The sequence below is a fragment of the Rhinatrema bivittatum genome, chromosome 12, assembly GCF_901001135.1.
Source record: "Rhinatrema bivittatum chromosome 12, aRhiBiv1.1, whole genome shotgun sequence".
In the NCBI taxonomy this organism is placed as follows: Eukaryota; Metazoa; Chordata; class Amphibia; order Gymnophiona; family Rhinatrematidae; genus Rhinatrema; species Rhinatrema bivittatum.
The window spans coordinates 8,573,406-8,601,211 of record NC_042626.1 but is presented as its reverse complement, the minus strand read 5'-3'; the positions used below and the strand labels follow the sequence as shown (position 1 = coordinate 8,601,211).

Sequence of the window (27,806 nt, the reverse complement as noted above, 5' to 3'; positions counted from 1 at the left end):
GTCCGCAGTCGGCAAAGTGTTACACTGATTCCGAGCCAGGAGGATTTTGAACCATTTGAGAGAAAAAAGGAACAATCACCAAAGTCCTGGAGCGGCCTGTTTTCATTTAGCTTTAGGGAGTTAGAATTTGCCCAGTGCCTGATAACCTCAATGCAAGATGTTAAATTCTGCTATGCATCTTTCTTAGAGAAATACATATTTGGAATTATTTGCATAAGAAAAATATTGAATGTTGCAGCTCTGGATAACCTTCCCAAAGGGGTCCAACATAGATACTGAATATGAGGACCCCTGAGACACAGCAACAGTTTGAGGCATGAATCTGAGAGAAAATCACCCAACACAACAGCTTGTGATGCTCCCTCCAGAAAGGATTGGGGTTTGTATACAGAGGATAGCTTGCCTTGCATACTCCTTCCCCTCAAACCTTACTGAAATGACCAATTTACCAAAAAAGAAACACAACTCATATGTAAAATGTATCATCCCACAGGGTCTGGATAACACCAGTCTCTGCTGCCCGGATCCAGGGAAATTTCCGTTAACTTGTATGAACGATTAGTTGTCTTTCTATATTAAGATTGAGGAGTATAACTCATCACAACAAACTATTTAAAGGGCTCTCTTTCCATTTCATGTACAGATTAGGTGAACGGATCCCGAGAGTGCGGTGGAAGCTCAGCGTCATGGCACGTGGACAGGGGCTGAAGTAAACAGGTATGTGTCAGTGTTGTGAGTAAGCGCTTATATCTTTTTTTTGTTTGTTTTACTTTTGCTACAATAACCTAAGCCCAGCAACAGTGCTTAAATCCACAGTACCAACCCCAGACCTCAAAACGTCATCCACTTCCTATTCCTTTGGTGCTCCCACCCTATGTGCTGCTCTTACTCTGAAGTCTCCTTGCAGTTCTAGTCGCCATGTTTGTTTGAAAAAAAAACTAGAGCCGTTCGAGGACCTTGTTATCGTTTTGTTTTGTTTTTTTAACTTTTTATTTTAATGATGTTAACAGTAGAAAGACAAGAAGAGATAAAATAGCATATCAACAATTGGTATCCCCCTGGAGAGACAGATGCCCCCCATATGAGCATAACAGATACAGGGTGAGGGTATGGCAAAACCTCACAAGGCAGCACATTTCGTTAAATAATAAGAAGGACACGTCCGTCACACAGGCAGCGTCTCCCTATATTTCCAGTAGGGCGAGCACATTTTATCATATAGAGGTACATTTCGTTTGAGAGTGAAAGTGAGCTTCTCCCCACAGTAGCAGTGTCTCGTGTACCTGACTCAGCCAGACTTCCACACAGGGGAAGGGTGTCTTGAATAAGCATCCGTATTACGGGATCTGGAAGCACTGGTTCCCATCCCTTTTCTTGTAGGCAACGGAGTTCTGCCAGTAATTGGTCATAAAACACAGCAGAGCTATCCTCTATATTAAATTCATCTTGGAGGTCTTGAAAAGGCCTAAATTGCGTAGTATCAGCTTCCCATAATTGACCCACAAATTTAAACCCAGTTTTTCCACCACTGAATTGGGTCTCCGTACATCCTAGCTGTGATCAGACTGTGGTTGTTAGTGCAGTAATTCCCTGAAGGGACCAGCTTAGCTTTCTGCACAGCCCTTTCCAAAGCTGCAGGGTGAAAAGGATAGGAGGGCTAGCTTTCCCTGTATGCCCAGCACTATTAAGTGAAGGCTGGTGTATAAGTCTACACCCCCCATACGTTTCCGCTCTAACGAGTACCAAGAGACGGGATGTTCCCTGTGTAGCCATCTCATGGCCCCTGTAAGTCCACAAGCCCAGTGATAGCTTTGTAAATGTGGCAAAGCCACCCCCCCCCTGTCACTTTGGGCCTCCACAACGCGCGTAGCTTAATACGGGCAGGTTTCGCATGCCAGATAAAGCGAGACATAGCTCCATGTAGTCTGATGAAGCAACTTTCGGGTAAATAACAAGGTACATCAAGCAGGGCAAAAAGTTCATTTTAAGGGCATTAATTCTCCCCGCCCAGGAGAGAAAATGATCATCCCATCTTTCCGTATCCTGTCGTATTTTGGTGACAACAGGAGCATAGTTGAGCCTATATAGCTCAGATGGCTGGCAAGGGATCCAAATACCCAGATATTTAAAACCGGTCTGGGCCTTTTTGAAAGAGGAAAAACAACTGGGTATTCCGTCCAATGAGAGTGGAGCGAGTGGGAACTCCTCCGACTTAGAGAGGCTGATTTTATAAACAGAGTGTCTACCACACAATGACAAAACCTCTAAAAGGAGGGCTCCAGACTGTTTAGGACTAGTAAGGAAAAAGAAAAGGTCGTCTGCGTATAAAGCTAGAACATGTTTAGTCCCATGATCGCACTGGAACCCCCGCACTCTGGCATCGTTCCGGACCTTAATCTCCAGGACTTCAGTAGCTAACTTAAACAATAGTGGGGAAAGGGGGTATTGATAGCTTTTTAAAGAGGCAAACAAAATGAAAGATGTTCCAGTGCACGAAATATTGAGATAAGGGACCTCTGAGGTCTGGAAACTCATGTACCACAACGTGAGGGGCTGCATCCGAAGGCTCTGTGTTTCTGACACAGTAGTTTGGAGGGAAAGGCGTGAGTGCACCTGTTATGCTGTGCTGTCCGCTTTTAAACTCGCTGTTTTACTTTGGCTGACTATTAAGAGGATGGTTTTCATCTCCGGGGTGAAATGGTGTTTTGCCTGCAGAAACAGAGTTTGAGAGAGTCGTTCGCCCTCTGTGCGGATAAACCTGCACGTGTCGTGCCGCTACACACGCAAATCTATCCTACTGCTGTTCATCAGGTGTACGCGGCGCTGGGCTCTGTGCAGCTTGCAGCTTAGTCAAGGCAGACAAAGAGGACCAATAAGAGCTTTGGGGAGCTTCATTTATTATGGAAAATGGTTAAAAACAGATATGATCTGTATCATGAATGTCGGTATAAAAAAAAACCAGTATTTAAATAAATAAATAATGTGAAGTCTGGAGCTAAAAGATATCCCTGGGCTCTGCAATAATGCAGTCAACGATGAAAGAAACAAAATCCAGTTTTTAAAATGTTTACATCGAGCCTGTCCAGAATACCCGACGAACGCTGCCTTCACTGATACACATCAGGTCATTCGTCGCTTGATGGACGCCTCTGGAGCTCATTACCTTAGCCCTTGAAAGCTGAGCAGAAGTAGCTAAGATTCAGGACGCGGGCTGAAGCCTGGCATTTTGAACAGACATTTAAATTCACCTAAGGTTTCCCTGCACAGGAGCTGAGCCTCTTTCAATGGCAAGGAGGATCTAGAACAAGGGGGTCATGGGATGAGGGTGAAAGGGGGCAGGCTCAGGAGCGATCTGAGGACATATTTCATTACAGGAGAGCGTGGTGGATGCATGGAACGGCCTCTCAGTGGAGGTGGCAGTGTCTGAATTCAAGACAGCATGGGGGCAAGCACAGAGGATCTCTGAGGAAGCGGTAGGGACTAGCTGGTGTGGACGGGCAGGCTAGATAGGCTGCATGATGATCTTTTCTTGCTGTCAGATTTTTATGTTTCCGTTCCTTGGGTATGAGGACAGATAATGTGCGTAAGAATCGAGGTTTCGATATCTTAATTTGTGATTGCAAGATTATACCTCACCTAGATGTCCACGCAGACAAGTAGGAAAATGTGGCTGAAATAGATGAATAAAATGTTTTTTGTTTTTTTAGATGCATTGTTTCTTTAAATCTTGAAGTCAAATAAGGTTGGCGGGAAGGGAGGGGTCACTCTAACAATTTGTGTTAGGTTGGGGAATCTAGGATGAACCTGAGCCTTGAAAAGACACCAGATCTTAGACCTTGTTCTCCTGTGTCATGAAAGTGCATTGCAAGCATATTCCAGCAGAGGGAATTAGTCTGAGGACATTTTGAATGATTCACAAGCCTGCCACTCAAAAAGGAAAAAAGAACTTAAAATAAAACCCTAACAGGCATCCTCCATTGTCCCTCTGCAGTGTCTGGACTGGGGATGAGGGGAGGAGACATTTATAATTAGGGAGCCAACAGCTGGAAGTTACTGAGCAGTGCACACAGGGTCAAGCAGAAGGTTCTGTTTTCACAGGGTGACTTTTATCATCAGACGGACGCTTTTTTCCCCGGCTTCTCTGACAGGAGAGCGCTTTGCAGCGGGCACATTCTGCAGACGCGGTCTCTGCACACGTCGGCCGCCAAAAGGAGATCATAAAGTCACAGGCAGTGCATGTGCCCACTGTTTAGGTCAGCGGGGCAAGATGAACCAGACTGCCCGGTGCGCCCTCACACGATGACATACCTGCAGTACCTGAATGTGCCTGAAAACGCGGAATGGAAATCAAACCAATAAATGGTCTTCTTCACCCTGCTGTCTTCTCCCTCCCTCTGCTGCTCAGGCTCCTTCGTGTTTTCTTCATACGTGCTTGAATTCTGCCGGGTTTGTTTCCTGTAACCTCTGCGAGAAGCCTGTTCCAGGTGTCCGCCACCCTCTCTGAGGAAACCTGCTTTCTCACCTTCCTCTTACTTCCCTGCCTTCAGCTTCACATGATGAGCAGAGCAGTGGCCTCACGTTTACAGTAGCAGGCGGAGAGCCAGCAAGACACGGACACACTTTGTGACCTTGGACAAGTCACTTTACCCTCTGTTGCCTCAGGTATGAACCTAGATTGGGGACAGAGAAATGCCTAAATTCAACTTGCCTTGAGCTACCAATGATGATGCATGAGGTAAATAAAAAAAGAAATGACCCCCTTGTCCTTGAGCTGCTCATTCTATGGAAAACCTTCCCTTCTGATACTTTACTGAAATCTGCTGCACATTTCTGTCACATCTCCCCTTCCCTTCGTTCTTCTAGAGAGCACCTCCCACTGCTGTAGGGCTTATAGTGCAGGCCATGCACCAGTCTGCTGGCCCTTCTTTGAATTGCCTCTGCCTTGTCAATGTCTTTTTGTAGATGTGGCCTCCAGAACTGAACACAAAACTCAACGTTGGGCCTCACCAGACACCTGTAGAGAAGTAATATTACTTCCACCTTTCTACTACTGATACCTTTCCTCATGCACCCATTAGCTTCCCCAGGGCCCTTGTCACACTGCCTGGCTATGTGGAGATAATCAGATATTATAACCTCCAGGTCTCCTTCCTGTTTGGTGTCTGCTGTTGGATTTCTGCATCCCAAATGCAGGGGCCACCCCCCCTGTCCCCAGAGCCAGCCACTGTAACACTGCACCATCCCCCTCAGAGTCACTGGCGGTCTCCCCCAGCACTAGGAGCTGTAACACTGCATCACAGGGACCATATTCCAGAGCCAGATGTTGTAATGCTGGGAAGCATTTCCCACAGCATCATGAAATACCTTCTCTTACACTGTGTACGCCACGCAGCATGCAGAGTGGTGACTGCAAGTTTAGGAGATGGGTTTCTCTTTTTCCTCCCAGTGTCATCACAGAATCAGGCAAGTGTTGAGTAAAGCCAGAAATACATCCAGGGTGCACATTCTTATGCCAGCACACAAAAAACATAGTCCTAACATAATCCTGAAGGAAGAATCATCAAGCCATCCTTTTGATGACCACCTGGGTGGATGGAGTACATCCCAGGATTATTGGCATTTAGGAGCACCTCTCTGCCCATCCAACAATATCCGCTTGTGGGGAACGAACGCTAATGCACGCTCGGCAGCTGTCCTGCTGTGTCCCACTGATGCATGCGCTTGGTTCTGGGAGGGAGCGCTGCCTCCATGTTCTCTCTCTCTCTCTTTCTCTCTCTCGCTATATAGTTTTTGGTTGGAAGCACCTGGAACACTTCAGGAACCAGTGTGTGTGTGGTCACTGTCATTCACAAACGGCTATCATACCACGCATATTTGCTTACGAGGCAGTCAGACTTACGTTGGCTTTGCCTAAAATGTTTGCATCCACTCATAGCTGCCTACCCGCCCCCTTTGAGAGGAAAACTTCTCTCTGATTTGTCCAAAAATATATATTCTCCCCACTTCCTCCCAAGTAATTGTGAAAAAGAGATTGAGACCTTTCTCTCTCTCTCTGAGGAGCTCTGCCACCCATGCAATTGTTCGGTGGCACTTCCACCTCAGAAGGCCCTGCTTCCTTCAGTCGCCTGCTGCTGCCCTGTGAAAACGTGTGCAGCCCAGGGGAACCCTTTTTTCTCTATCATGTTTGTTTCAGAGAAGCTGCTCCGGCGTGCTGCTGCACAGCAGAAAAGCAGACCAAGATCAACAGGAAAGGAGCATTCAGCATGAACTAATTTCCCAAACAGATCTGCAAATTATAGCCTTCATCTTCCACTAGCCTCCTCCAGCTTTGTGTAATTTCGGCATTGAATTCCCGCTCTGCGTGAGCGTGGCGTGTGGTTTGTCTCCTCGTGGCCCTAGTGAAGGGCTTTTTTGGAAACCTAAAGGGTGGCCACCCCTTTTTTCACATTTTATTATTTTTTTAAACGCAGCACTCTGTTTTCCAGCTTCATAATAATGGCGTACGTCTTCGCTGATCAGCATGGGGAAGTTGAGTCTCCAATGTTTGCAGCGTTCGGATCGGTTGCATCGTCACTGCTGTTTTGTTGGTTTGATTTATCTACCCAGTATAATCTTGCCATAAACATTGCATTTTCACAACTCTAACCCAGAAACTTGCTCGGCCTTTGTTGCCAATTTTGCTGTTATTTCCTCTCCTCCTTTCCCCTCAACCCCTCATTCCTGGCCCCTTGCTCTTTCACTAGCACTGCTCAGCACCAACCAGCTTTCTGAAGAAAGTTAATGGGGCTGAGTGCTAGGGCAGTGGACGGATTCAGAAGAAGCTGCTGGTTTTGAGACATTGTCCGCTATCCTTATTGGAAAGGACTTTTTTTTGGGGTGGGGAGAGGTTCTTTCCCGACAGGGGGTATATAAACTTCAGGGTCCTACTGGTATTTTCTATCAGGAACCAAACACTAGAACACAAACTATATACCTGTTATGTAAGCAGCAGGGGGCACACTAGTTGTAGGGCATATTCAGGTTTTGTGCTAGACACACTCTTGTTTGACCTTTGTTGGAAGTGCAGTGATATCATGTTGGTGCTGACTTTCAAGCGGACAGCATCATTTTCCCTACTGCTGAGACCAGGAGGAGCAACTGAAGACCCTGGCCCAAGCCGGGCATAGTCCTCAGTGCCAGGTCCAGCCCATGGCTAGGCCTTCATGATGGGGTAAACCTGGATCTAGGCTTCAACAATGGGGTTAGGCTGCAATGCTGGGCTAGGATTCAGGATGGAGTTTAGGCCATGACACTAGAGCTGCCAGACTTCTATGTTCATATTTTTCTGCTATGTTCCTGAAGGTCTCCTCTGTATTGCTATGTGTGTACCTCAGTATCTCCAGATCTGCCACTCTAGCCTTCAGACTTATTCTCTGAGAGCCAGGAGCTGTTTGCACCAAGTGCACAAAATCAACCTCTCACCAATGGGTAGCTAATAATACTGCTCATCTCTAAAGTTGAGTGAATGGGCAGAGTAGAAAGACCATATGATTTTTTCTGTCACCATATGTCCTTGCTTCTATGTAGCACTTGGTGCAAAAGACTTGATAGTCCCCATCCCACTGCTGGACTGCTATCTGCATCTTAATTTTTGTGAATCATTAAAGTTATTTAAAATTATATAAAGAGTGGGGATGCTTATTTCAATTAAAAATGCCATAATAGTTATTTATTTAATTTTGTTAATCATCCATCTTGGTGCTTAAAGCAGTATGCAAAATATATAAAATAAAGTAAAAATATGAAATATATAATACTGACAAAAATCTATAGATGCATAATAAAAAATAAAAACAATAAAAAAAAATGGTAAACACACATTGTGGAAAACTTATTAAACTGTGTTTTTTCTTTGCTATAATAAAAAATACAAACATAACAAAATAAAATAAATTGCTGGTAATAAATTTAAGGGACTTCATTTTAATCAGTTTGTCAATGCCCTGCAATAGGACTACAGTTAATCAGTTGCTAAGTTCAGGGTTAATTACATGTTGATGTAAATTCCTAATTGATTTTTATTGTGAAAAATGTCCCTCTTAACTTTCTGATTTACGTAACAGTTTATATATGCAACTGTGTAACAGGGGTGGGTGGGAGATGGGTAAGGTAGGTGGAAAAATCATACACCACTGATTGCCTCTCCGGGAAACAGCTCCTACACCTTCCCACAGCAAAAAAAATTGACTTTGCAAGCTCTTAACGTACACAGAATAAGATTAACCTTCTATTTCCCTTAATAGACACACACAATAAATTTTAATCCTCTATTTATTTTGTATATTATAAACCCACACTTTCCTCAGCAAACAACATTCACAAGTCTGCTTGTACACCAGCAGATGCCACTTATTTATTTATTTGTTTGTTTTTCTATACCGATGTTCATCACACCGGTTTACAGGGTAACAGAGGAGTCTATTGATGTAGACTTCTTGTTTTACATCGAGGCATTGTAACATTTTAGGTTAAGCTTTAATATTTTATATTGAGTTTTGTAACATTTTTACATTGAGCTTTGTAATATTTTTACATTGAACTTTGTAGCATTTTGTATTGGATTTTATAAAAAACTTGCATTGACTTTCGCATAATATCGCATTGAACTTTGTAGAATGGGAATTGATTGGTCTGTTAGGGGATGTTCTGTATTATATGAAGTGAGTTGTAATTAAGGCTGTGGAAATGTAAAAACTTCTATATCTGAACCCAGCTTTGTGAAGGCACAGCAGAGGGATAAGTCTTCTTGACTTAAAGGAAATCTTGGGTGCTGGGTGGTAGTTGGGTATGCTTTTTTGAAGAGCCATGTTTTAAGGTTCTTTTTGAATGATTGGGTTGTGGGGTTGAGCCTGAGTTGGGGTGGGAGGCTGTTCCAGAGTGATGGGCCTGCCACTGTTAGGGATCGTTCCCTTGTTGAGGTTAGGGGGGCCATTTTTGGTGATGGTGTAGGAATGAGGCCAGTGTCTGTGGATTGGAGTGTTCTTTGCTTGGATTGAAAGTGAAGGGCAGGGCTCTGCCAATCGAATTTTTTGGTGTATAGTGCTTTGTGTATGAGTGTGAGTGATGGGCAGCCAGTGTAGGTTTTTGAGGATTGGTGAAATGTTTTCAGATATTTTGGTGTTAGAGAGTGATCTTGCTGCTACATTTTGTAGCAGTTGGAGGGGAGGCCAAGGAGTAAGGCATTACAATAGTCAAGTTTATCAGAAGAGCCAAACATTTTTTGAGTGCAAAGTAAGTTCTATAATGAGCTGGAGGAGATAGAAGGTAACATAACTTGGAGTTAACTTTAAAATTAACATAAGAAAATAAATAATTTCTTAAGTGTAGTGGATAAATGGAGCAGCTACTCAGTGGAGAAGGTGGAAGCACAACTAAGCATCAGAATTCAAGAAAAAATGGGATAAGCACAGGGTTGAGAAAGTAAGAGTCAAACTGAAGATGCAGTGATGTGCAATTGCGGTAGAAAGGGAAGATGGAGCTGACCAGATGGCTCATATTGTATATGGATATCATTTAGTGGCTATCCTTCTCGGTACATGTAAACTATTTGTATTTAGCAGATTTGCTTTGGGGGTGCCATGTGAGTTGTGAGGCTGAACAAAATAATTTGTAGTTATGTGCTCTGCTCCCAACGTGAAGGCTTTTGGCTGGATAACGGCTCCCTTCTCTGGTGCCATACTGAAGATTTCCTACTCAGTTGCTCCATGTTTTGTGAGACTTACACCAAGTTTGACAATGCACGGTAAATGGCTTTAGCTTTTGACTTTCTAGAGAACTGTTTTCAGCTGAAACTGATTACAAAAGGTCCTGGAAACCCATCTATGCATTCAAACTAGAAATATGGTCTGTCTGAGTTCTGTGCTTTGACTTGACAGACACAGCACCCGATGGAAAAGTGTTCATGAATCAGGCCCATGGAGTGGAAACACTAACGACATGGGCCTTACTTCAGTATAAGCCAAATTAATATCAAACAGCATTTCATTTACAGTGAGTATTGTACATCTGTTCTACATCCGTGGAGTCCAAAGGCAGCAAAATAAGCACTTAAGGATAAGTCACGCACTGCTATGTCAATGGGCTGCTAATGAAGTGAGTTGTAATTAAGGCTGTGGAAATGTAAAAACTTCTATATCTGAACCCAGCTTTGTGAAGGCACAGCAGAGGGATAAGTCTTCTTGACTTAAAGCCCAGAGAGTGGAAGTTAGTAAATTTTGTGAGATGCTTCACCCAAGGGATTAACGAGATCAGTTTTGCATGAACTGCCCAAAGGCACAGCTTGCTGAAAAAAAAAAAAGCTTAAAACGCTTTTCCTGCATGTTTCAGAGAAATGGCTTCTTATTTACCCCAGCAAGATGGGAAGCTTTCTTGCTTAAAGTTTGTCGTGACAGAACAGCCAAAAATGAGCTGGTTTCAGTTTTTGCTACAGAAACGTTTGCTTTCCTCTGGACAAAACAGAGATCCTTCATGATATCCTGGACAAACAAACCTGCCGTCTCGGTGCCAGCTGGATTTAATGATAAAGTCTAAGATAACATTTTGAGAATGGAAAGTATTTATGTAATTTCATGATACAGTCGAACAGTTATTGCCTTAAATGGCTGAGAAAGCAGCTTAGGGACAAAAGGTCATGATAGGAAGCTGAAGGGAGAGAGGCTTAGAGGAAATTACTTTTTCACCAGCAGGTAGTGAGTGGATGCCTCTCTTGCCTCCCAGTAGAGGTGGCAGCAACCAGACCAGTGACCGAATTCAAGCACGCTTGGGACACATACAGTGGGCGGTGGCAGCTGAGAGAGAAGACCAGAGATCGAGGGAGGGTCTGTGATGATGCAAAAAGTGGCAACTAAGCAGGTTGGGTGAGCCAAGCGATCCTTATCTGTTGATAGCCATTAAACGACTCTGTTTCTTGATTTGAAAGCCGCTCGCCTTTAAAACTCTATCAGCGATGAATTCTGCGAAGCGTGTAACTATGAATGTATCCGTGAGTGTGTGTGTATGTGGGCGTGAGATATAGATTCCACTTATATAATTTATGTTAGTTTATATCAGTATTTATTGTAAGCTGGCCACAACAAATACAAATCTGATGCACATGACGCTTATGCGCACCAGGATAAAGAAGCAAAGAAGAAATCACAGCTTACATTTTTCATATATCCCCCCCACCCCCCACCCCCTCCAGCAGGCAAAATTATAAGTAACAGTGGAGCAAACTGGACAACAAAGGAACCCCCTACATCTATTTATATATTATATATCCCAACCAGTCCACACGCTTCCTAGAAACATAGAAAATGATGGCAGAAAAGGACCAAACGGTCCATCCAGTCTGCCCAGCAAGCTTATGGTAGCGTCTGCTGTGCCATACAAGTCACCCCCATACTTAGTATCCCAAACCGTCAAAGTCAGGGCCGTTGTTGGTTGCTGTCTGAGTCCAATTCCCCATTACCCCCTGCCATTGAAGCAGAGAGCAATGTTGGAGTTGCATCAAGAGTTTCAGGCTTATTGGTAAAGGGCAGTAACCGCCACGCCAGCAAGTTACCCCCATGCACTCTTTTTTTCCTCATTTCCATCCTCGAGCCTTAAGGGATCCGCAGGGTTTATCCCATGCCCCTTTGAAATCTTTCACCATTATGTCTTCACCACCTCCTCTGGAAGGGCATTCCAGGCATCACCACCCTCTCCGTGAAGAAATATTTTCTGATGTTGGTTCTGAGTTGCCCTCCCTGGAGTTTCATTTTGTGACCCCTAGTTTTACTGATTTCTACTGATTATTTTATATGGGAATCTGAATAAGGCTAAATAAATAAGAATGGTTGGACAAGAGAAATTAACTTGCACGTGGAATGGAATTGGTCGGACTTTAGCTGCCATGTTGGTTCTGGTCCCAAATGGGCAGGATCCTTCTCATAAATGTTACTCAGGGTACTGTGCTTAAAGAGAATAATGGTTAAATGTAACTGGATCCTCGTAGTGCATGTTCTCAGCACTTCCTTTGATCGATGACATGACTACGAGACCTACCAGATGGTTTGATGCCTTTTGAGCATGGACAGTTTAAGATCCAAGGTGGGACCCTGCCGGGAAGAGATGTGTCCTATGTCTACTGGTTTAGGTTACAGCGCCATCTGCTGGCAAGAATTCTCTCTTCCCTGGTTGCTGACATGCTCCTGGCACAGGTCAGGGATGGGCAGGTTCTGCACTGGATGGCACAGGAGCTTTAAAGGAGCAGAAAGAGTTTGAATACAAGGTTTCATTTCATAAATGCCCCGGAACATACCTTAAGAACTTTTTTTCGGTTGGTGGGACTTAGTTTATAAGAGCAATAACACACTTGACATCTCAGGGGATGAACATGCTTAGATTTGCAATATGACTCGAGATATAACTGGAGGTCATACAGCATGCAGCATGCAGATGATTCTTCTTCTGCTCCTCTGAGCTTTCAGTACAGTTGAAATCAGCCTCTAGTGAGCTTCTGGTGCCCGGAGCCTTCATTTGCAAGCAAAGGGGGTTTTCACCACATTTTTATTAAAGCCTTTCACAGGGGCCACAGGCAACAGTTCCTTTGGTTTGCTTACAAGCTGTCACCAGTTTGTGATGGCTGAGATTTCCTTTCCAGGGGGAGTTGTGGAGGCTGCCTCTGCAGTGTCCCCTCGCTGAATCCAGGAGCAGAAGCTGGGCTCAGGAATGGAACCCGGATCTCCCGTTATCAGGGCAGTGTGCAGATTAATCTGACATTTTTATTCTATTCCTGCATTTACTACCAAGACTATGGGGATGATTGTGTGGCAGTGCACAGTGGAATAACGTCTGCTCCCTGGGTTGACTGGGGTAGGGGGATGCTGTGAAGCCTCAGGGTGGGGGTAGGGAGGGTGAGGCCTGGTGATTGGATTCAGGCCCCTGACAACAAGGTTCCAGATGGAGCCCTGTTGCATGACCCCTGGCCGAGGACAGTCTTTGCAATGACTGAACAATCCAAGTGGGAAGGGGTTTTAAAATAGAGAAAAAATCCCCAAGCATTTGTGTTCCTGGTTCCAAATGAATTGCAATTCCAGAGGAACTGGAGAAAACTGTCAGGAGAAAAAAAATAACCAAAAACGATAAACACTCCATCCCCTGACCCCCAAGACTATTTGGTTGATCAGTATAGTGGCATAGTAATATAATAGGTGAGGGCAGAAAAAGATCATCTGAGCCATCCATTCTGCCAGTTATGTCTGCCCCCACTGCTTCCCATGTCTAAGTAACCAGAAGGCTTAGTAATAATCTAAATAAGCTACCAGTACTAGTGTGGCTGTTGCCCTGAGCATTTGGTTTCCTAGGTCCCCTTCACAGCAGCTGCATTTCCACTACTAGGTATTACTGTACCTGTACCTTGCCAGACAGACCAAGTTGCTGTTAGTTCACTGGGGTCTGATCTGAATAGCTGCCGCTATTAGTGTAGCCATTCTGAAGCATCTGGTTACCTAGATCCTCTGAGTAGCCTGCCAGACAGACCTGGCTACTAGTAGTTAATTTTATCATTCCAGACAGACCCAGCCATGTGTTGCCTGTTTCCGCTAAGACTTCTAAGGTTTCATATTATTCACCTGCCACTCATTCAATCATGTAAACACTTGAAAGACATGTCATGAGCTCTTGCTTCTGTTAGCTCATCACATTTTACCGCAAACCTGCTGGAAGCACCTTGGTGCGGCATGAAGAAATTGCTTTGATTCCTGAGCCTAACGCCTCCTTGGGCTGGTTGAGACTGGGAATCTTGCAGGGATTCCCAGTGCATCACCAGTGCACCATTCAGAATGCATGCATTCTGGGTTCCAGGAGCAGTCATGGTCTGTGTCGCCTGATCAAGAACAGTAGTTGCATTGTCTGGGCTAGAGAGAAATGGGGTGTGGGGGGGGCGTAGGAAGAGGGATAAAATGTAGAGAAGAGCCTTGCATACACATAAATGAAGACTCATAGTGCTGTAGCCTTGGTTAGAGGCAAGTTCCAGACTGACCAAAATGCCATGCTGATATTTGTACCCACATTACTGAGGTGCTTCAGAATGAGCGCAAGGCATGTCTATAATGATAAGCCCAGTATGGGTGTGATTTATGGTGGCACTTGGTGACGCTAACAAGTTTGTGATATGAGTCAAGACAGGTGATGCTTGTGGGCTTAGAATACATGAATCCTCCTCCTGTGCCAAATCTCCCTCTGGCATGCAAGCAGCTACATAGCTGAGAAAACCTAAAATAGGTTTCTCTTTCTTTGATGTCAGCTTTTGTGTGCATTAAAAATAAAAACAACAAAAGCTATGGCTCGTTCCACGCTGCTCCATCAATCAACAGTTGAGATTGAATGTGCCTTCCGGTTTCTTTATCTTCGGACACAGATGGAATATTAGAACACTGAGAGCTGAGCGTCATCTTTTAAAAAAAAAGTAAAGCCCATAAACATTTCTCCGACCTTCATTGACCACCTTTGCCGGCGCTAATCACCATTGCATCTTCTGCCACGGTGATTGATTGGGGGATGTCATTCCTCACTTCTCCACCCTAGCATCCGTGCACACATTGTGGAATGGAACTTGGGACAGCTTTGTTGCAGGTCACCAGGGAATCTTAAATTAAAACCTCTCTCTCCCTCCCTCTTAATTTATTTCGAAAGCACTTTCAACAGTCCACTTCTTAGGTGGCTTAGAATCCAACCAAGGCATCTAAGGTTCACTTTGTTCCTTTGTAATGCTCAAGGCAGTAATGCGTTCAGTGGTACACTCATGCAATAAGACACCATCAATTGCATGCATGAACTTAGAAAAGACCAGTGGGAAGCAATTGAGATTTACTGCATTGACCTGGTAGCTTCTGTCTTTGTTCCAAGTTTTACTGTGTATGTTTATTTGTAAGCCGCTGTGGGCCTTGGTATTAGCAGCCTATAAATGTAATAAATACATAAATAGCCTTGCTTCAAGCCATTCTGGAATAGTTTCATTCATCCCCTCCTTTTCAAATTCCTTTATTATGGGATTGACCCAACTCAAAGAGCATGTTTGAGACTTCCTGTTCCCCGCTACTCTTAAACTGGAAGCAAAGGAAACCTCTCTAAGTACCAAATTACCAGGCCCTTATAAGACGAGCGCCGTTCTCAGCTGATGTTAGGGAAGACTGTTTACAACAGGTGAAAAGGCGCTGCTTGTTTTTTCATTGACCAACCCCCATGAAGGGAGCATAGCTCTCGAAAGCTCGTCACAAATGTTAGATCAATAAGCAGGTATTGCTAATCTGTGAATTGCCCCTCCCACAGAGCATGGAGAGGAGGAGGAAAATAACAGGCATAGATTACATTTCCAACTCTATGTGCGTTATCTTCCATGAAAATGGTACCCACAAGAAAGGCAGGATACGTTGTACCTGGGTCCAATTTCAAAGCAAAAGTACCCTCATACGGGTAAAATACTGCATGCAATATGGGTGCAAAGCCTGCAGGTAAAAAATACATGCAGTCTTTACTGCAGTGCGGACAGTTTCCCCTCCCCAATTTTACCCTTATTTCGTAGGGAAGAGGAGAAATGAATATGGCAGGAGACGAGTCTGCATTCAACAAAGAAAAATGTAGAAGAGCACCACCACACCCTAAAAATAGGGAACTCTGTAGCCCCTTCCTCACCAGACAGGTTGCTTGTTGGGTCCTACTACTTAACATTTCTATTTTTTTAACTATGGTTTGAGGGACCCTGGAAGGGCAATTACCCACAAGGATGCCCCCTTGGTGAAGCTGAGTGATGTCACCAAGGCAGAGTTTCAGGATTCCTGTTACTAACTGGGCCTGCTCCTTAGTTTTTACCATGGACTGAAGAGTATCTGGCCCTGGACCTGGTCTCTTCTTTGCCCCTTCTTCTCCCTGCCTTGCCAGCTTCACAAAATTAACCTTGGCAGACAACCTCTCGGTGATGTGCATGTTTCTTCCAAGCACTCACATCTGATGTTAATTTCTGCAGAAGACAGGCAAGGTCTGTGGAGGTCACCATTGTTGCAGGTCTGCCAAGAATAGCTGCTTCTGCCTTCTGCTCTCTGGTATTCTTATTCTTGCTTCCTTTGTTGGTTTATTTATTTGGCTTTTGGTCCTTCATCATTTTTTTTTTTAAAGTAAACTCCCATCTTAGGACCCTACCTAGGGTGATCGTCTGCTTCCAGGTCTTAATGATGAAGGTATTCCTGGTTTTTCAGTTAAGCCTCAAAGCATTCTAGGACTTCAAAATGAAAAACTTTGAAATGGAATAGTAAAGCCAGGACGAAGTCAACTCTTTCTTATAAACTGGTACCAGCTGGACACTCTAACCTATGGCTGACAACAAGCTCTAGGTCATAAAGGATAAGCTGAAACAGTCCTGGTTTTATTTCCATTGCATCTATGGACTTAAAGCTCCTTCCAACTACTTCTTTGTGTATTGCTTAGAGGTAGGGTATTAGCGATTAAGAAATTGTTAATAAAGATTACGTTTTAGAAAGCTTTGTGGATAGATATTGGAAGGGAGGGCAGCTGGGTGTGTACCAAACACGTGGTCTTGTTTGCTCATCTACCCAAGATGGTGGGATACAGAAGAGGAAGGACTGATATCCTATGCAGCAGAGATGAATTCTTCACAGGGTAGACAGGAAGGGATCGGCCAATTGATCTTTGGGGGTTGTTTTTTTTACCATCATCTAATTTGTTACTTTCTTAAGGGATGGATGAATGTACTGTGACATGGTTTGGACCCCTGGAATTGACCTGACCTACCTTTCTCTATGAAAAACCCCAAGAGGAAAACCAAAATTAACATTTCCATGGATCTGACCCGACTTTGACTCAGTTCTATTGACCTGTCAACTCAGACAGGCAATCCAGGATTCACAGCATTTCATGAATATCCATGAACTCTGATGAGGATGACTTTAGAGTACAAAGTTTCTAAAATTTGATCCTGCTAAGGAAATGCCACCGAACTGCTTTGAATTTAAGTTCAGGCTGAAGGTCAAGTGGGTAGGGCTTTAATAACCAGAGATAGAAGGAGCTTGGCACAGCTTGGGAACAAGAAAGACATTTTGTATTTTATCTGCTGTATAAACTGAATTGTCCTCTCTGTCCCTATAGTAAAAGCCAATATAGGATGTTAATATGAGTTGTAACAGATTTTAATTTTATTTTAGAAAGCACAGAATATTTAGTTAACTAGTCAGATAACTGGATTGCCTGCATAAGCCATCCTATGTAATTCCTCAGGAAATAGGAAATCCAAGAGGTCTGCCGCTTATTTTATAAAATCATAGCACTGGCTTCCTAGAAATACTTAAAAGTGAAATACATTTGGGGGCAATAGCATTCCCAGCCCCTGTGTGTGGGAGGGCGCAACGAGGGAAGGAAGTCACAAACACTGTTAGGAGCAACATTTGCTGGCTGTTTGAAGGTCGCACTGGTTCTGCAGTGCACTGCGACCCCTAAGGGTCAGCTTGAGGAACTGCAGCCTTGATGGCTGGCCTCAGTCTGCCTCCCTGCCAGGCATGCTCCAGCCTCAGCCTCCCCACGAGTTAAACTTTACAGGGCCAGCAGCACCTGCAGACTACGGTGCTCTGAATGGTTTAAACCAGGGAATGGCTACAGGGTGCTTGGAGGGTGGAAAGGTATTGGATGGGAAGGGGGAAATATAACCCAAGGCATTTGAAATGAAGATTCATGGTGGTGGGAACTGCCCAAAAATAAATGAATAAAATAAACATTACGCAGTTTGTAACAGGCCCCGATTGCTTTAAGTATAAAACGTGACCTGCATTACATTTTCTAGGAGATTCTAAACACTTCCTCTGGTTTATGCCCTAGTAACCTCTTGCAGTCAGGGATGATCCTCTTCCATGATTGTTCTGTCCCTGCATCTGAAGGTAGCTGATGAGGTGGATCAACAAAATCCAATCAACTTGGCCTCTTGTTTCCAAGTAGGATGGGTGGCCCTAGATTCTTGGCTGTTCTTGCCACTCCTTCTTTTCCACTTCCTGCTGCCATCGTAGGGTTTTGAAGTGCTGATGTCCTTGTAGCAGAGCCTTCCTCCTTCCGGGGCAGACCTGGGCAGTAGTTTTCTGTGAGTTGGTGTCGATGTTACCTTTGTTCATGTTGGCCTTGATGGTTGTGCTTGAAGTGCTTTCTCTGCTCTTATGAGCTGGGAAAATAAAACTTGCTTCGGAAGTCAGACCGTAGGACAATGCTGTATCATTGTTGAACTGAAAACCAGACCATTTTGCAAAATTGTATGCACTTTCTGCTTTTCATACAGCCCTGCACCTACTGATGCTTAGCTGCCAAGAATGTGTCTTCTTTCCTAAAATAAGAAACATTATAGGTACCCAGTGAAGAACCGAGTGACCCCGCAAATCCAGAAATTCTAGTAATGAAAGGGAACACATGAGGACAAATCCAGTTTTTTGTGTGTGAGTGTTGCTGGTTTTGGAAAGTTATCTAATGATGTGAGCAGAATGACTGACAGGCTGGGCACGAGGCCGTCTGCAGATCTGTGCAGAGATTCCATGCTCCTTTGATTATAGGTCTGCTTGAATGCCAGATCATGAGGTTTGTGACCCTGATATTTCAAAATAATTTGAAATGAGAGAAATTGCTTGAATAAGGTCCTGCCTTCTTAATGCAAACTATGTCCATGCTTTGCCTAACCAGAGCTTTCAAGTTCACAGTTTAGCCTTAGCTGCCTCTCGACTTTTAGTGGTTTCCCATCAGTAGGTTCTCTTTGTCAGATTCCAGAGCACTAATTATTACACTGGATGCTTTATACCCCACCTGATGGGGGGGATGAGTAGAGGGTCAGAGTTTGTCCCGAATATCACACGATGGTATCTGCGGCCAGATGATGACTTATAAAGACTTTAGAAGAGACACACACTAGGGCAGGCCTTGCAGAAGCTTCACCCTTCTGTGCTGAGGGATTCTGATCCAGATCCCAAAACGTCTCCCTTAGAAATGTTGCAAAAGCTTGCTCGCATTTCTTAATTGTTTCCATAATAGTGTCTGTCTTATCTTGTTTATTGCAAGGCTGTGCTGACCCGGGCAGACATGTTAACATGAGCAGTGTTAAGTGAAAGGAGCAGCAGACAAGCAGTCGATAGAGCTTTTCACCACAACTCGTGATTCATGAACTCTGAAAGGGCCTCAAGTTGCAACATTCAATCATTACTAACAATTTCAGGCCGATTCAGTAAAGTCCGCGGGAGAGCGGGTGTCTCCCGGCGCGCGCACAGGCCACGTGCCTGTGCGCGCGATGCAGTATTTAAATTAGGTCCGGCGGTAGAAACGGGCAAAAGGAGGCGCTAGGGACACTAGCGCGTCCCTAGCGCCTCCTTTTGCCCCGGAGCAGCGGCTGTCAGCGGGTTTGACAGCCGACGCTCAATTTTGCCGGCGTCAGTTCTCGAGCCCGCTGACAGCTACGGGCTCGGAAAACTGGACGCTGGCAAAATTGAGCGTCTGGTTTTCGACCTGACAGCCGCCGGCCAACTTCAAATTTTTTTTTTTCCTTTTTTTACCCTTCGGGACCTCCGACTTAACATTGCCATGATATTAAGTCGGAGGGTGCACAGAAAAGCAGTTTTTACTGCTTTTCTGTGCACTTTCCCGGTGCCCGAAGAAATTAGCGTCTACCTTTTGGGTAGGCGCTAATTTCTGAAAGTAAAATGTGCGGCTTGGCTGCACATTTTACTTACTGAATCGCGCGGGAATACCTAATAGGGCCAGCAACATGCATTTGCATGTTGAGGGCGCTATTAGGTGCCGCGGGTTGGATGCGCGTTTTCCTCCCCTTACTGAATAAGGGGTAAGGGAAATCGCGCGTCCAATGACAGATTAACAGTGCGCTCCGTCGGAGTGCACTGCACTGTATCGGCCTGAATGTAATCGTAGTTTGCAAAACCTATGGATAAAAAGCTGTTTCTTCAAGGTGCATGGGTTCTGTGGCACTTCCTAATCTGCTAAACGAATTTCTTAATAGTTTTATCTATTCTTAATAGCTTCAACTTTGCTTCTCATTTTGAGCTCCAATTCCATTTTTGCAGTTGAAATTAACCAAGCTGGAGATGAGATATTCTGGACTGAATTTTCAAAAGCCAATACATGAGAAAAATAAGCATATACAGGCATAAAACATGGTTATACCCGAGCCTAGAGAGCTTCTGAAAATGACCCTGAGGATATACACACAAAATACGTGCAGAAGCAAATTTGCGTGTACTTTTATCCTGGAAGCGGAGTTAGGCCAGGGAGACCATTTACACACGCACTGTCTGAAACTGAAACTATGTATGAAAATATAAGCATAAGTCTACGCATTTATGCTGTGCAAGGATTTGCACGTACCCATCCGCCTTGAAATTTATGGCCAAAGTCCGCATGTACAAAATTTAAAATTGGCCTCCCCGTGCTTCAATTAAATGATGTATTACTCCTACCCATATCACTCCTACCCTTATCGAACTCCACTGGCTACCAATACAGTCTCGTATCCTTTTCAAAGTGCTCTCCCTCATTCATAAAAGCATCATCAATGAAAACACTGACTGGATCAACCCCCCACTGCTTATCCGCACATCCACTAGACCTACTCGTACGGCCCTCCAAGGGACACTCTGCACCCCCTCTATCAAATCCACGAAACCTATTTCCACAATGAACAGAGCTTTTCCCTGGCCGGCCCCACCCTTTAGAACTCTATGCCCCCAGACTTGCGCACAGAAACATCTACACCCAAATTAAAAAAAAAGCTAAAACCCTGGCTATTCTTACAGGCCTACCCTTCCCTCAACAACCGTCTTCCTGATGACCCCCTAAGCTGTGTATAATGCCTTCCCTGTATTACCCTTTACAATGTGCTCCTGTTGACTTTTTCTCGCAATAACCTTCTCCCCGATGACCTCCTGAGCTGTTTACCGTGTTCTCCATGTATTATCTTTACAATGTGCTCCTGTCGACTTTTCCCTCATCCGTTCCCGGTTGAGGAACCGTCGTTCCCTGTAAATAGTTACCCAGTTACTATATGTTCATGTTTTTCTCTTGTATGCATAGTTTACTGTTCTATGTAATGGCACTGCCAAAAAGTTCTATGTAATGACACTGCCAAAAAGTTTTAAGTTATCTGTAAACCGACACGATGTGCAAACGGTAGTCGGTATATAAAAACCTATAAATAAATAAATGTATATATTATGTGGTGCGAGTACAGGTGGCTTTTCCTTCCAACTCTGGCCTGACCGTATCTCGAATGACCTTCTGTAAGAAATGAATAGTAGAGACTTTCAGAAGTGAGTCTCACCAGCACCGACTTGGCTAGCTCCTGGCCTGCAGTAGCGTTAGATTGCTGGTTCAGAAACCCTCCGAAGCGATCCTGAAATCTCTCACCTTACTAGTTTCCATCACCTTTGCTGGTAGGTTATTCCAGGCATCTAGCACTCTCTCAGCAAGATATTGTGGGCTTGGAAAGGATTTATACGCTTGTATATTTTTAATTTGTTTTTTTTGGGGGGGGGGGGGGGCGGGACTGCTTTTTCTGCCAACCACAGATAAAATATTTTTCAAAATGTCATCACAGCTGAGCATGTTTTATCTGGAATAGCTGGGACCAGGCCTGTTCCAGATGATGGGTTTTCTGATAAAAGAATTTTGGATAATGGGAGTTTTTCCAGATAACGGAACATATGAAGCCAACCAATTTTTGGATAATAGATTTTCCAGATTATGCACATGAGGTTCTTTTTAATGGATAAAAGAACTTTAGATACAGGGTGCTGTATGGTAGCAACATCTGCAATGAATTTTAGGTGACCTCCTGTACTAGGTTGTCGTTAAATTTGTTGCGTTGAGCTGTTGATGTGGACATTTGCAAACTGCCTGCAGGATTTTGGCAACGAATCCTCCTGTCAGCTGTTTTTTTTTCATTGGTTGCTAATGAACAGAAGCACATTTGCCAGACTGCACATTATAAGCACCGAACTGTGGGATGGTTAGAGGTGCGAGGCGCTCATTGCATTCTGCCTTTTTTGTTAATTGGGAGTGACATGAAAGTGGTTTGAATGCTAGGAATATCCATCAAGCCTCTTGTGAGGCTGCTTAAATTCATGAAAAGCACCTGATGTTCTTCTCTCCAAACAACTTGACCTTGTCATTCTTTCTGTGTGACCAGTTAGTAAGGGGTTTTCTTCCTGTCCATGAATCTGGCCCTATCAGACAGTAATTGCTAAAAAAGAATCTAAAGCCGCAAGGCATCGTTCCATTTTCAGACTCCCAACTCGCCTGATTGTGGATGCTGCTCATTACTCTTATTCCTGGCTGATAATGGGGTACACTGTGGGTATACTGTGCTGTCTGTCAAGCAATCATGGGTGCCAGTAGCTAATCCTAGGGCCCACTGATGGTGAATCAAACCCACAGAAGACTCATTACTTCTGCTGCTGGAAGGTCATTCATTATAATAGTCAGATTTTGTTCTTAAGTTAAAGGATAAACTTAAAACTTGCCAACATCAACTTCTATGAATAATTATGTTGATAAAATAAAAGCTTTCCCAACTCGCACCAAATAAAGCAACTTTCAGAGAGTTTTTCTTTAGTGAGGGGAAGAGAAGGGAGGAATTCCTGTTAAATAAGCTATGCCTTTTTTTTTTTTTTTTAGTGAATGAGTTACGTGGATCCTTTTAGCATTGTGATACCTTTTACTGGACTGATGGTGAAGATGAGCTTTTGAGACCTAAACTGACATGCTTGCAGCCATGGGAACTGGAAAAGGCTTTTGATGGTGACCAAAAATGTGAGAGCAGGATCTTCCTTTCAGATCAGATAAGTAAAGGAAAAAGCATAACGTTCTGGTCCATGAGCTGTTAACCGTACAAGGTATACTCACTGGGTAACAAGAACTATTTTCTCTATGTAGTACAATGTAACAACACTTAAGAGAAAAGTGTACAACTTTATTATCATAGATTGGTTCAATGGCCTTTTTTGTTTCAAACCTTAGCTAAAATGAATTGTTGAACACACGATTTTTAAGTAAATTCGAGAGAAAAAGAACATTTGTGCAGTCTGGCGAAAAGTTTGAGTATAAACAATTTTGAGGTAAAAAACTGTTTAACATGTATTGCAGTGAGTGTGTCCTATGGTCTTATATCTAAATGTAAGTTTGGTTTTCTCAGTGGTTGCAGTCCCCCTGAGGAAGCAAACGCATGTGAAACAGGGGCCGCTTGTTGGGGTCAGACCACCCGAATAAACATCAATAAAGAAGTTGAAAACGGACATTCCAAAGAGAAGATTTGCACAACAGGAGCCAGCTTTAGCATGAATATATATTAGATGACGCATTTGTTTGGCATTTTATGCTTATAAGATTGGAAGTTGGATTCTGGTGGCACCAAATATCTACAAAATGCCAGTCCTTCATTGTAGATCGTAATATAGCCCTAGCTTTCTGCCCCTGGGTGGGAGTATGTCTGGTGCTGGTATGAGAGTTGTCTATGTCTGTCTGGATGGTAAGGTTAAAATCACCTCCCCATATTATATATCCCTCCCCGTGCCTGTCCAGTAGCTGCTGCATTTGAAGTAAAAAGGCAACTTGGTCCTGGGTAGGTGCATACACAGACAATAGGGAGTAAATATCTTTACCCAATTTAATTTTGAGAAAAACAAATCTGCCTTTATCATCTAGAACTTGCTCCATCGTATCAAATATGATAGGGGATGAGATGAGTATGCCTGTCCCTGCATATCTATTGTCCTTCCCTGCTGCCGCTAAGTAAACATGCGGATATTCACGAAAAGAGAGCAGGTGCTCATGGCGTTTTCTAATATGGGTCTCTTGCAAGAAGACAATAGTAATATTCAATCTCTTTCGATCCTTCTGGAGTAAATATCGCTTCCGGTAGGTATTGAGGCCTTTAACATTTAATGTGGCTAATCTAACCACCTTATCTTACATAAATGATTTGCATGAAAGAATATATAAGCAATGTCATTGTTATATCCTGAAAGGACCCAAACCACAGGCAAATCCTTATATGCCATACACCTTTTGATTTTTCCCATCTGAAAATACGGGTGAACTGTACCATCCCTTCCCGATCCGTTGTCCGTCTGTCTCGGATCCCCTCATATGGGGGACAAGGCCGGTCAAACCAAGAAGTCCCCCATCCCCGCCCCCCCCCCCCCCCCCCCCCCCACCTCAAAATCTCTAAACAAACATTGGGGTAATTTATCACCCGAAAACAGCATTGCATACAATAGTTAAACAGGAGGCCAGAGCTGAAACACAAACCTTATGTGAGAGCCTGAACCCGATCTTGTAACTAAACTGGCTCTTAACTTTTTATTTTATTTTTTTAAAGCCGGAACGTCTGTTACTTGGCACTTGTGCTATGCATGAAGATTAAATGAAACTGTTCAAAGTCATCCTTGGTCCGATAGACCATCATGCGAAATGCTTTGTTTATAAGTGCTGCGCCGTCTGGGTCTTTCAGCCCGTTGCCACCTGGAAGTGGAGTCAGCCCGGTTGATAGAGGCCTCCTTTAGGCTGCGCGGGAAGATCGAGCGTCAGGCCTGCCTCGTGGAATGCTGTAATGGCGTCCGACGCAGTTTTTAATCGCTGAGTTTTGCCGGCGTGCTGGAATGTGAGAGCGAACGGGAAGTCCCAGCGATATTTTATTTCAGCACGTCGTAAAGCTTCTGTCACCGCCCGCAACTCCTACCTTTTTTTTTTTTTTTAATGTGCTCATAGCCAGATCTTGAAACACCGCCACCTCCGTATTGTTCCAGTCCCAATGCTGTTTCTTGCGCGCAATGGCTAGGATGTGTTCTTTCTGTGTGTAAAACTTTGAAAGGCCCCGAGGTTGATTGTCCCTGCGCGTTCCAAGCGCCCGGTATGTGTGTTCAATTTTAAGTACTTGGGCTTCTTCTTCACCAGTCTGTTTGCTCCCTGGCAGCGATTTGCGCTAAGAGGAATGTGCAGAATGCTCTCGCCGTGGCCGAGCTGATGCAAAGTCCGCAGTTTCAGGGATCCCTCTGAGCCGGATGTTGTGGCGCCTCGACCTGTTCTCTAAATCTTCTAACTTCTCTGTAAGCAGATTTATCTCTGTTTTTGTCTCTTTTTTTATGGGGATTCCAGGGCTTTTATAGCTGCGTCTTTGTTTTCTAAACGCAGACCTAGTTCATCCACTCTGTGCCCTAGGGATAAGAAATCATCCCGTAGCTCTGAAAAAGAAGCTAGTAGTTTGTCTTTATTATTTTTAGTTTCTGCTCTGAGGTCGATGAACCATTCCCTCATGGGCGATTTGGTGGGCGGATCAGCTAGAGTCGGGGTGAAGTCCGTTGCTGCTTGTGGGGAAAGTATCGGGGCCTCGGCTTCCATCCCTTCCTGCTATGCAGTCGGCAATGTCAGACCCTGCTTTCCTGGATTCTGCCGCCATTCTTGTAAATGGGGAACTTCTGCAAGTCGCTCCTTTATCTCGAAGTCATCAGACCTGTGTAAGGAAAGGCTCGGCATTGATAGCTGTTTCGGGTGATTTAGGTGAGTGGTCTTGGGAGCTGCAGGTTTAAGCGGCCATCTTGCCTCGTGGCGAACAGCGCCCCCGAGTTGGGAGTTTTTGAGAGGCTAAGAATTGATAAAGAGTTACCCCATGTTCCAGCTTCAAGGGAGCTGCTGGAGAAGAAGCTGGAACTGTAACAATAAGCAGCTCCCTTGTAGCTGGAACATGGGGTAACTCTTTATCAATACTCAGCCTCTATAAAGCTCCCAACTCAAGAGATTAAGGCCTCTCCCATCAAGAGTTGCAGATTTTGGCACATATGTCACAAAAGGACAGGTTAAGCAACGCCAGTCTTCAAATGCCACAAACAGGTCTGCTTTTCAGGTATTGGAGGCAGTGTATGCAAATATATCTCATGCATACTCATTGTGGATATTCTGAAGAGCAAACCAGTTGGCAGCACGCAAGGACTGGAGTTGTCTGCCCCTGGACTAGGGCATCATTACATTGTTGCATCCAGTGCAAGGAATGCTATACAGTAAGGACCGCCAATGTAGATATCTCATTATCAAGATACTAGAGGTCACAACCATCGGAAGATGGTTTGGCAGGGATATGCTTACTTTTTTTATTTTGGCGGGGGGGGGGGCAGTTTACCCCAACTCCCTTTGAGTTTTCGGTCATGCACTTGCACACTTAAAACAGAATGTGCGTTTTGCTGTATTGAAGACTTGTTTTTAACTGGGTCCCCAGAGGCGGCAGAGGGAGATGAAGTGACTTATCCCAAGGTCACAGAGGACAGGAGTGGAACTTGTGTCTCGGGACCTTCCTCCTGAATCCATGGTCCAGCGCTATAACTGCTCACTCCTGTCTCCTTCTCCTTCCTGTGAATCTGGGAGCCGGTTGTGCAACACATTGGTTTAATTTAAAAGGAAAAAAAGGTTGAAAGTTTATCAGCCTCGGAAAGCATGGAATATTTTGTGGCAAGCATAGTGGTTGCATTGAACAGCCTAATTCCTGTTGTTTCAGTCTTGCAGTGGAGAGTTTGCTGTGAGTGTCTGCCAGTAGGGTTCTGCGTGCGGTAATGTAGGATCCCGTAGTGTACAATTACTCTTCCACACAGAGGTGGGCGTGCTACGGCCTTTTCTCAGGATGAAGACAAACAGGGTTGTTGCTCCATTCCCTTTTTTCCTGATTGGTCTCAGTGGACCTGTGGTCTCTTCAAACTAACCAGCTTTACGTGCAACAGATGATTACTGAAAGCCAGGGGGTGGCCTTTGCCCTGCGGAGCGTCTGATACTTTCGTAACCCCTTAGATATGCAGGGTGAGATGAAGTTCCCTGGCATGTAAATTAGGGTATCCATGAGTGGGGGATGCCGAGAAGTAACCCACCCCCACCTCACTTCATCTCATTATCATGCACCGCTTCTGCCAGTGGTAATTTATTTTACATTTTTACCTGCCTGACATTTTACTATTTAGTAGTATTTTGGATGAACTTTCTTAATAAAGTGAATCCTCTGAATTATAAATTTGACTGTGGAAGCTGACGGATGAAGTCAGATCTGATTGACTAATGGAAATCCTTTCTGTGATTGTTGTAAGTGCAGGGGTCTGATTAATTTTATTATGTGACATGGCAGTCAATTATTCTGAATCAAATGTAAAATGAAGGCCATTTGTTTAAAAAAAAAAAAAAAAAAAAGATTATTATAGGATTAGAACATACGAACATGAGACTTGCCATACTGGAGGTTCCAACAGTGGCCAAGCCAGGTCACAAGTGCCTGGCAGGATCCCAAGGGGTAGATCCCAAGAATAAGCAGTGGATTTCTGCAACTCTACCTTAATAATGGTTAATGGACTTTGCCTCCAGGAACTTGTACAAACCTTTTTTAAATGCAGCTACACTGATAGCTTTCCCCACATCCTCTAGCAACAAATTCCAGAGCTTAATTATGCGTTGAGTAAAAAAAATATTTTCCCTTATTTGTTTCAAATATACAACTTAGTAACTTTATTGTGTGTCCCCTAGACTTTGTACTTTTTGGAAAGAGTAAACAACCAATTCATGTTCACCTTTTCCACTTCACTCATTATTTCGTATCTCCCCTCAGCCATCTCTTCTCCAAGCTGAAGAGCCCTATCCTCTTTAGCCTTTCCTCATAGGGGACTCGTTCTGTCTCCTCTATCAGTTTGGTTGCCCTTCTCCATACACAGGTAGACACAAATGAGTTTTAATAGGAC

The 27,806-nt window shown here is 44.1% G+C and overlaps 1 long non-coding RNA gene across 1 annotated transcript in view; it reads left to right on the top strand.

Moving 5' to 3' along the window:
• Positions 1 to 24,165, top strand: part of LOC115074459 — a 57,110-nt gene extending 32,945 nt beyond the window's left edge. Inside the window, exons 2-3 of the long non-coding RNA XR_003852249.1 lie at positions 644 to 717; positions 22,720 to 24,165. This is a non-coding gene — a long non-coding RNA (uncharacterized LOC115074459). The remainder of the gene's footprint in view (positions 1 to 643; positions 718 to 22,719) is intronic.
• Positions 24,166 to 27,806: the final 3,641 nt, after the last annotated feature.